We start from the raw sequence: 10,860 nt of genomic DNA, 5'->3' as shown, positions 1-10,860 counted from the left end.
CTTTAATAACTTGTGCAATTCAAAACTAGATTTCTAACTAATAGAAAGAAAACCTAGTTACCTTGTAGTTATAATGAATTTTCCCATCATCTTTTCTACCTCCATACTTCAAATCTTCAATGATGAAATCATAAATTGGTTGAGGCAACTACGTAAAGTAAAAGAAAACCTTCATATTAGATAACAATGAAAAAAATAATAATATAAGACAAAAAAATTCATAATTATCTTTTTTTTTTTTTTTTTTTTTTTTTTTTTGGGACAAGAGATTATTGGGAATCAATATGCTGAAAAACTACCTGCTTCCGTTTTATCTTGTACAAATCGGGTCCCATCTCAACAAGCATACCTTTTTTCACCAACTCTATTAAGGTCACTGAAAATCACTCAAACAATATTAGGAAGAAAAAAAAAATTCATAAGAGAATCTTGAATTCCATCTTTGTTTATAATTTTAGTCAATTACCTTCTATGTCCTCCTGCAAACCAATAAGTATAACGTGATATTAACTCATGAAATAAGTCTATCTTTAAATATAAAAGAAAATAACTAAGAATTGTAAAAAGAATCTCATTCAAAAAATTACCACATGTTTGCAATTGACTTCATTAAGGATATCTATAAGTTTAAAATCGTCAATTGTTCGGTTGTGAAGCCATCCCATTATGGTGCTCGTCATATCCTAAATAATAACAAATATTTAGAATTGTACGACAAGATTAGTTTTGTCCTATAATGCAAATGAAAAGACTACTAAATATTTCCTAATTTGAATTTAAAATTATTGCAAAGCAACTGAGCAGATGATAGAATTTTACCTTCCCTCTATAGAGTTTACGGGAGCCAAAATTAAGCCTTCGAATGCACAGGCCTGGAGCATAATGGCTTATAACCTGCAAAGTAAGAACATAAAGAATAGTTAGCCATATGCAAAATGTAACACATTCTCCTAAGTTTCTATATTTTATATAAATTTACGTTTAAGTTATTCATCTAACCCGCAATGTCACAACATGCTGTTCAAATTGTACTGCGCCCACATTATAGTAGAAATGATGAGGATTTGATGAAACCGTCAATTCGTCAGATGAACATGGTTCGAACAAATCATTTGTCTCAAACTGCAAGAAACAACAATATTATCTACAATTAATTGTTATAATGTAAAAAATGTTGTAATTTTTTTTACAAACATTCATTTTTCAATCATTTGAAAATGTTTTATCATTTGATATTATCTTCATGAGTTTTTATGAGAAATAAAAATCATCTTTAACTATTTTGGTTTATAACCGTATGAATTTATTATTTGGTTATGAGATATAACTTTTATGACCGTTTGTATTTATTACTTGGTTATAAGTTATTAAATAAAAATTAGTTTTAATTGATTTTTACAGTTTTGACCGTTAGTCTTTAACAAGTTTTATTGTAGTTTGACCATTTGATTATTAACAAATGTTTTACCCTTTTCTGGTGTTATGACCATTTGGTCATTAACCCGTTGATTTCCTTACTGTTTTATAACCGTTTGGAATTAATATGTTTTATTGCATTTTATAACAAGTTTTATGCTTGAGAGTTATTTTAACATTTTGACCGTTTGGTCATTAGACTTCCTTTATGACATACTTTCTAGCACTTATATATATATATATACTAATACATTGAAGGTAAGAAAATTTATGAGAGATAGAAGAAAAAATCACTTATTTTCTATCTAAGGCTAAGGCTGTATAGTGTGTTGCAAAACATTTGTTTCATGGCGTATGCTATATTATTGGTTTTTCTACAAATAATATTCTGAAGTCCTTCATCAACTTTGACAATTGGGTTGTTTTATTACTCTTTGTTATTTGGAAGTGCATCCTTAACGAAGATAGACGCTATAGTCTAATCCTGGGAGGTTGCGTGTCAAAGGATCCGATCACATCAAGTTATACACTCTGGGAGACACGAATCAACCTTTAAGGACAACGCATTTGCGTGATTCTATAGCATATTTTGTGAGATCGTTTTATACTCTACTTTTCATCTCTTTTATTTTATTGTTAATTTCAGATTGTAATTATTTTATATCAATGAGAATTTGTGCACCATCCAAATTATTTTGAACAATCTCAAAGGTTGACTCGTGATGGTTGCACAAATATTTTTATTAAAATTATAACAATAGTATTTAAACTTATAAGAAGTCAAATACTATAAGAGTTAATTTGCACTATACAATTCACATACAAGAAAGATGAAATCAATCTTGAGTGGAAAGATTTTGTTGTGAAAAAAAAAATCTGAACATTGATTCATTTATCAAAAGAAGAGCTTGATTTTATGTGTAGGTATGGAAAGTGAAAATATTATGATTGAAAGAGTTTTTGATTATTTGACCTCAAATTTGTATTATTTAATTTGTTTGTCGAATAATATTTCATTGATTTAGTCATGAATCTTGCAATAAAAATTATTACGCTTTTTATGGATTTTTGGAACTTAGCACTTTATGTTATGTTGTGCTAAGCTTGTTAGAAAACATTCATGATAATTAATAATAACAAAACTGAGTGGTTACTCATGTTGTGATGGAAAAAATACATAGACATTACTAATTGTGTGCAAAGAATATCACTTTGCTAAAGATTCTTGCAAGTAAGCACATGATAAGAGAAAGAGACGTGGTGCGTGTATTGAGTTGATTAGTTCTCACGACACCTAGTAGGTGTGTGGTGGCAATAATCTATTTTGGAGGATATTGAGTAAAATTGTTGACTCCGCTGTGAGTTCTTGAATTTTGATTCATAGTTCTTAATTTTTTTTTTTTTTTTGATATGATATACAATTTTATTTATTAAAATGAAAACCTTTGACCGGCTAGTTCTCGTCTTCATACTCATTGGATTAATCATATATATTACAAACAAAAAATAAAATAAAAAATTGGGGTCTATTCTAGGCAGTCAATTTCAAGAAACCCAAAAAAAAAAAAAAACTCACACAAACACAAACAGACATCAGTTATACATACCTTGATTTCGTCTTCAAATTGCAAGTACATACGAAGTGTTCGCTGAATAAATTAAACACCAGTGTTAAACAAGGACTAAAAACTTCAATGGGTAGGAAATTGAATTTAAATAATAATTTTCAAGCTTACTCGGACAGGAAGATGTTCCAAGTGGTTGAGGATATCAATCAATCTATGCATCATATCATCTTCGTGAAGAGAAGGAGAGGTATTGTTGCTAGCAGGAGATATTGACACTGAAATAAGACAAAATTAGGAATTTAATTAAAATTTTTACTCGTTAACTAATTAAAAAGAAAGAAAAAAAAAAACAAATAATGGGCAAACATACTCAAGTATTTTTCTACTAATCGCACCCCGTTTGCCGTAGAAATCTCAAATATAATCTCCCGGGGCATACTCTCCTTACTCATTGCTGTAGAAAAAATAGAAAAAACATAATAAATTATTTAAAAAAAAAAACAAATATATACTAATAAATAAAAATGCAAAATAATACAAAATTAATTTATATAAAGAAAAAAGTAATAAATTGTTGAATTATCTTACCCAGGTTAAGCCAACTCAACAGTTTTTGTCCCAGGGCATCTAGTAGAGAGAAGAGATACGTGTGACGCCCTTTTGAAGTGTTCGGCAGCTTAGACAAATAAGGCTTGAAGTGCCCAAACATTTGGGCCCAAGCACTTTGACATAGCTCGAAATCTAAATCCGTGCCGTAGACGTCTTTGCCTTCCCTTTTGGCACGTTGGACCAAACTGTCCACCACTACATTGGCCTGTCTAGCTTCCCAAAACACTAGATGTTGCATCTTATGCACGTCAATGATTGTCTTGCAATTTCTAATAATATTATATAATTCTTTACTTGACGTGGATAGAGTGTTCTTGATTTGATCATACAACTTGACGTTATCGATCTTAACGATAATAGGCAGCCAGCGTTTTTTTTCCAAGTCACACAAAGCCAGATGTAGTGCGCTTGCCTCCGCCAGTAATGGATTTGGATTTTTTGCATTGACAATTTTTGCGCACCGCAAAAGAGGTACTCCCCGGCGGTCAAATACCGCATATGCCAAGATCATGTGTTTCTTTGAAGGACTTGCATCTGAATTCAGCATGTTCAGGTTCAAATTACTTTGATTACTCACTGAAGGTGACCATCTAGAAAATCGAACAAAAGATTCCCGAGCTGAAAAGGAACAAGAGAAAGAAATTCATAAGTAAATATCTCCAACTATGAATGAAGAGGAGATACAATTCATAACAAAAACAGTACAATTGTATAGGTACACTTGGTCTAAATAAATACCAACTAAATAAATACAGTACAATTGTATATATATATTTATATATATCATTCCACTAATTCTATCTACGTTCAAATGAATATTTTCACTTCCCATATCTAGAAAACAGAGCCTTATATATATATATCATGCAATGAAGCAGAACATAAAAACCTCATATTTGTAAAAATATTGACATTCAATAACCAATAAATCTCCTTCCATTTTCACATTAATGCTAACATCATGAGAAATTCACTGAACTCAAATCACGACAAAAAAAAAAAGACAGATCTCAAACAAAAGGAATGAACGAATTAATAAGACGTCCTAGTTCTCATCAAAATCTTGTCATCGTTCTGTGCGGCGAGGAATCCCAGGAGGAGGCTTGAAAAATTAGAGGTGGGATTTAGGGGTAGGCAGGTTTGTGGGGTTTGGAGGAGGAGGAGGAGGAGGGTCGATTGAGACAAAGGAGAGAGCCTTCCGGTCTCTATTAATAATTTATGGCTTCCTCACTCTTCCTGCTTTATTTTTCAAGCCTCTCTGTTTCATTCTCGGAGATGGTGCTCTTGCCTCTAGGCTCTAACCCAACTCTCTACCCAGACCCTTGATTGGGATTTGAAGAGGAACGCCACTTTCCGGGTGTGAAGGGAACAAATTGAGCGGACGGGTGGTTGTTGGTTTTGCGGGGGTGTGTTTTCTGAACTTGGGGTTTCCCGGGTTTTGGTTCTGCGTTTTTAAAATTTGATTTTATTATTATTTATTTTTTTTTTTTTTGAGAAAGATTTTATTATTAACTTTTAATGAGGCGATGAAAATTGTGCTGGTTTATATTGTAATGAGGCGTGAGCTGGCACGCACCACATTGGCATTAAAAATTTAAAATATAAATATGAGCTGGCACGCACCGCATCCTCATTGCATTAAAAATTAAAATATAAAAATATAAAAATATGAAATTACGCGTTTAGGCTTCAGCTATAGATTAGATTCTAACCGTAGGATCGACCTACACGTATCTAACTAAATCAAACTAAAATTTGGTTGTCAGACTTTCATTCAATCGTGTATCGTATCTAACAACCCCATTGAATGAATGACTTTGCTCTCGTCATCAGACTCGCCTTTCTCTCTCCTCGACAAAGTTCGCATCTTTATCTTTGGCTCTCCTTTCTCCTTCTCCTTCTCCTTAATACCAGAACGCCGTATCCTCTCTCTCTCTCTTTCCCTACCCTAACCCACCAAAGAAAGCCCCATCTCCTTGCTCATATTTCTACCTTTGTTTCGGGGTTAGTATTTTTATTTCATTCTCTTTGTATTTTTGTTTTGGAAGATCTACCTGGTCAAAACTAATTTCTCTTCCTTTTGATTTTCTGGCTTTTAAGGGTCGCCTGCCCCGCAAACCACACACCGAAGGGCTTCCCCAGCAGGAGCCGCTTCCGCCTAATCGACGGTCCCCCAGGCTCAGACGACTTTTATAGGTTTGATTGTGTTTTTACTTTAATTTCTGTCTGAAACTAGATCTACTCTGTTCTAAGTGCTAAGTGCTAGATCTAGGTTTGATTGTGTTTGTATTTCAATTTTCAAGTCTGAAACCACAGCCGCCCTGTTTTTATCTACCCTGTTCTAAGTTCTAGAAGTTCTAGATCTAGGCTTGATTGTGTTTGTATTTTAATTTTCAAGTCTGAAATCAGTGCCGCCCTGTTTTTATCTACCCTGTTCTAAGTTCTAGATCTAGGTTTGATTGTTTTTGTATTTTAATTTTCAAGTCTGAAACCAGAGCCGTCCTGTTTTTATCTACTTTGTTCTAAGTGCTAAATCTACGTTTGATTGTGTTTCTATTTTAATTTTCACGTGTGAAACCAGAGCCGCCCTGTTTTTATCTGCTTTGTTCTAAGTGCTAGATCTAGGTTTCATTGTGTTTCTATTTTGATTTTCAAGTCTGAAACCACAGCCACCCTGTTTTTATCTACTCTCCTCGATTGTGTTTGTATTTTAATTTTCAAGTCTGATACTAGGTTTTATTGTGTTTGTATTTTAATTTTCAAGTCTGATACTTGGTTTGATTGTGTTTGTATTGTACTTTTCAAGTCTGATACCAGAGCTGCCCTGTTTTGGCTAAGTGCTTGATCTGGGTTTGATTGTGTTTGTATTTCAATTTGCAAGTTTGAAACCATTTTTATCTGCACTGTTATTAGTTCTAGATCTTGGATTGATTGTGTTTGTATTTTGTTTGCACGAGAGGTTATGATGTAGTATTGCATATTGGGAATTTTTCCCTTGAACAACTTTCTAGGTCGACCATGGTCTGATTCAGCTACTCAGCTTTTGATTTTTCTTTTTGTTTTTTTGTTTTCCTTTCTTGGTAGTCTCCATTCCTTCCCTTGGCTTAATAAAACTCAAAGTTTTGGTACTATGATTCGGTGCTTTATATAGAAAATTAAGTACAATATTTTAATATAGGTCTGCTATCTATAAACTAATTATTGGTTCATTTTTTTCTTTTTTCTTTTTGATGTAGATCATATCCATTCACTTTTGTAATGTTATGGTATTGAATTATTAAGAATTTGAACGTGTTTGTATTGTGCGACTTTTGTGGGTTTAGGTTTCAGAAATTTTGATTGTTTTCCCCTGTTTTGTGTACTGTTGGCTGATCTTCTCCTTCTCCTTCATACCAGCTTCTCTCTTTCCCCACCCTACAAAGCCGAATCTCCTTGCTCATATTTCTACCTTTGTATCTTTATTTGATTTCGTGGTATGAGTGTCAGATCTAACCTTTCGTTTTGATCTTCGGGGTTAGAATTTTTATTTGATTCTGTTTGTATTTTTGTTTCTAGCGTCTGCCACCACCATGCTTGCTCAACGCCGTATCCTCTCTCTTTCCCTACCCTACAAGGCCCATCTCCTTGCTCATATTTCTACCTTTGTATCTTTATTTGATTTCGGGGTTAGTATTTTTATTTCATTCTGTTTGTATTTTTGTTTGGAAGAGTGCGAGTGCTAGATCTACCAGTTCTGATGGTCAAAACTAATTTCTCTTCTTTTGATTTTCTGGATTATAAGGGCTGAGAATGAAAAAGACATTTACACTTATATCTCACCTGCCCCGCAAACCACACACCGAAGGGCTTCCCCAGCAGGAGCCCCTTCCGCCTAACTGACGGTCCCCCATACTCTGACGACTTTTATAGGTTTGATTGTGTTTTTATTTTAATTTCTATGTCTGAAATTAGATCTACTCTCTTCTATGTGCCAAGTGCTAGATCTTGGTTTGATTGTGTTTGTATTTTAATTTTCAAGTCTGAAACCTCAGCCGCCCTGTTTTTATCTACCCTGTTCTAAGTTCTAGATCTAGGTTTGATTGTTTTTGTATTTTAATTTTCAAGTCTGAAACCAGAGGCGTCTTGTTTTTATCTACTCTGTTCGAAGTGCTAGATCTTGGTTTGATTGTGTTTCTATTTTAATTTTCTTGTGTGAAACCAGAGCTGCCCTGTTTTTATCTGCTCTGTTCGATTGTATTTGTATTTTAATTTTCATGTCTGATACTAGGTTTGATTGTGTTTGTATTTTTATTTTCATGTCTAATACTTGGTTTGATTGTGTGTGTATTGTACTTTTCATGTCTGATACCAGAGCTACCCTGTTTTGGCTAAGTGCTTGATGTACACTGTTCTCGGTGCTAGATCTAGGTTTCATTGTGTTTGTATTTCAATTTTCAAGTTTGAAACCATTTCTATCTGCATTGTTCTTAGTTCTAGATCTTGGTTTGATTGTGTTTGTATTTTGTTTGCACGAGAAGTTATGATATAGTATTGCATATTTGGAATTTCTCACTTGAACCACTTTCTCGGTCGACCATGGTCTGATTCAGCTACTCTTTTTTGTCTGGTAATGACCATGGCTACTCAGCTTTCTATTTTTCTTTTTGTTTTTTTATTTCCTTTCTTGGTTGTCTCCATTACTTCCCTTGGCTTAATAAAACTCAAAATTTTGGTACTATGATTCGGTGCTTTGTATAGAAAATTAAGTACAATATTTTAATATAGGTCTGCTTTCTATAAGGTGGTGTTTGGCAAAGGTGGTGAGAGTTGCCTAGACACTGTAGAGTGTTTGTATATTTGCCTTTAATAAAATGAGCTGGCTGAACCTGATGTAGAATTACCGTATTAGCCTTCAGTTTCTTTCTTTTTGTTTTCCACCGCTGTCGATTACCCTCCATCTCCCTCACTTTCTTTCCTCCCTGTCTTCTCACAGCCATGAATTTCACATTCTCACTCTCTGCTCTGACAGCCTCTCGCCCTCTCCACACTCTCTCCGCTTGCTCTGTTCTATTTTTTTGTTCACCGCCTACTCTGTTTCTTGGGTATTTGAAAGAAGGTTTCCAATCTCACAGCTGTGAATTTCACATTCTTTCACTGCCATGTCTTCAAAGGCCAGGACTACGAGGCACCTTTTCTTTTCAATTCTTTGTGTGTTTCATTGAAATTTTTCTGTGTGTTGAGTGTTGTGGCCGTGGGTTAGTTTTTCTGAGGTTTTGCAGAGGAGTGGTGATTCTTTGAATGATATTTTTGTGGTGTTGTTCTGCGATTATGGGTAATTCCATTTTTGTGCCTGGGATCTTTGGGTTTTTCTTGGTTTTTGTTTCTCGGTAAGTTTTACCTGGGCCAACATTTTCTTTTTTTTTGGTAATCCCCGATTACTCTGATGGACATGAAGCTAGCGAAGGGGGGGACGCCCAAAATATAAAACCCTAACTATTTGCCTAGAGAATCAGTGAAAAATGAATGAAACTACTTTAAAATCCTACACACAGCAGAAATAACCGTAAAATCAGCTATAAAGGATCCAAAATCCCAATTTCCAAACATTTCCCTCCCCCGATTTTCTAGACAACCAAACTGGGAAAAAAACACAAAGTGGCCAAAGAAAGATAAGGGCAATATGGTCAAAGAAACTGAAATATTGATAATAAAAGTTCAAAGTTTGATGATCAATTGGTCAAATGGTGAACAGGGTCTAGGACAACCCGGTTGCCAAACGAAGCCTAAACTAATTATTGGTTTTTCATGTTGTTTCTTTTTTCTTTTTGATGTATATTATATCCATTCACTTTTGTAATGTTATGGTATTGAATTATTAAGAATTTGAATGTGTTTGTATTGTGTGACTTTTGTGGGTTTAGGTTTCAGAAATTTTGATTGTTTTCCCCTGTTTTGTGTACTGTTGGCTGATCTTCTCCTTCTCCTTCATACCAGCTTCTCTCTTTCCCCACCCTAGAAAACCAAATCTCCTTGCTCATATTTCTACCTTTGTATCTTTATTTGATTTCGTGGTATGAGATCAGATCTAACCTTTCGTTTTGATCTTCGGGGTTAGAATTTTTATTTGATTCTGTTTGTATTTTTGTTTCTAGCGTCTGCCACCACCATGCTTGCTCAACGCCGTATCCTCTCTCTTTCCCTACCCTACAAGGCCCATCTCCTTGCTCATATTTCTACCTTTGTATCTTTATTTGATTTCGGGGTTAGTATTTTTATTTCATTCTGTTTGTATTTTTGTTTGGAAGAGTGCGAGTGCTAGATCTACCAGTTCTGATGGTCAAAACTAATTTCTCTTTCTTTTGATTTTCTGGATTATAAGGGCTGTGAATGTAAAAGACATTTACACTTATATCTCGCCTGCCCCGCAAACCACACACTGAAGGGCTTTCGCAGCAGGAGCCGCTTCCACCTAACCGATGGTCCCTGATGCTTAGACGACTTTTATAGGTTTGATTGTGTTTTTATTTTAATTTATGTTTGTAACTAGATCTACATTGTTCTAAGTGCTAGATATACGTTTGATTGTGTTTGTATTGTAATTTTCAGGTCTGAATCCAGAGTTGCCTTTTTTTATCTACTGTCTTCTCGGTGCTAGATCTAGGCTTGATTGTGTTTGTATTTTAATTTTCAAGTAATTTCTGTCTGAAATTAATCTACTCTGTTTAAGTGCTAGATCTAGGTTTTTACTCTCTTCTAATTTCTGAAATTCTGAAAAGAAAAAAAGAAATATGGGATAATTTTTACCTGGGGGGAGGCTCTTGTTTGCGTGTAGCTGTCCCACCTTTCCCACCTTTCTGTAGTGACATGCTGTAGCTAGAACTTCGTGGACGAACTTGGTGATCTGAAAAATAGTTAAGTGATCAGTTAATTTTTATGATCTGATAAATGGTTAAATTGGTGGAGTCCATTACCTTTTTCACGCTAGACATGTTGTCAAGCGTGAAGATAGTCAGCTTGTCTCTGGATCTGGGTTTTCTGTTGTCTTCCCCCTGGTGCTCGTCCTCGTTTTTAGGGTTTACTGTTTTAGTATTTTACGGTTTTTAAACTACTAGTGTTTTTTTTTTTTTTTTTTTTTTTTTTTTTGGGTTTTTAAGAGTTTTTTTGCCCCTTTTTTTTTTTGGGCCTTTTGAGTTATTTTGGAGTGTTAAAACATATTTTTAGGACTTTTAAGTGAACATCCAAACGTGCTGCAAGTGTTAAATTATCTTTTATTTCAATAACTTAACTA

At 34.2% G+C, this 10,860-nt stretch overlaps 1 long non-coding RNA gene across 7 annotated transcripts; it reads left to right on the top strand.

Annotated features, from left to right (window-relative positions):
• Window positions 1-5,330: 5,330 nt before the first annotated feature.
• LOC132165693 (uncharacterized) lies at window positions 5,331-10,396 on the top strand. 7 transcript variants are annotated; one of them, XR_015909483.1, is made up of 8 exons: window positions 5,331-5,597; window positions 5,694-5,789; window positions 6,990-7,066; window positions 7,149-7,258; window positions 7,375-7,502; window positions 9,567-9,834; window positions 9,952-10,079; window positions 10,179-10,396. It is a non-coding gene; the product is annotated as an uncharacterized LOC132165693 (long non-coding RNA). The 7 variants fall into 7 exon arrangements; XR_015909482.1 differs by lacking the exon at window positions 6,990-7,066 and having other exon boundaries at window positions 5,337-5,597; XR_009438523.2 differs by lacking the exons at window positions 6,990-7,066; window positions 7,149-7,258 and having other exon boundaries at window positions 5,351-5,597; window positions 9,567-9,643; window positions 9,725-9,834.
• The last annotated feature ends 464 nt before the right edge of the window (window positions 10,397-10,860 follow it).

This window comes from Corylus avellana, chromosome 11 (assembly GCF_965113065.1).
Source record: "Corylus avellana chromosome 11, dhCorAvel1.hap1.2, whole genome shotgun sequence".
In the NCBI taxonomy this organism is placed as follows: Eukaryota; Viridiplantae; Streptophyta; class Magnoliopsida; order Fagales; family Betulaceae; genus Corylus; species Corylus avellana.
The sequence above is the reverse complement of the archived record's forward strand: the minus strand, read 5'-3'. Positions and strand labels throughout refer to the sequence as shown.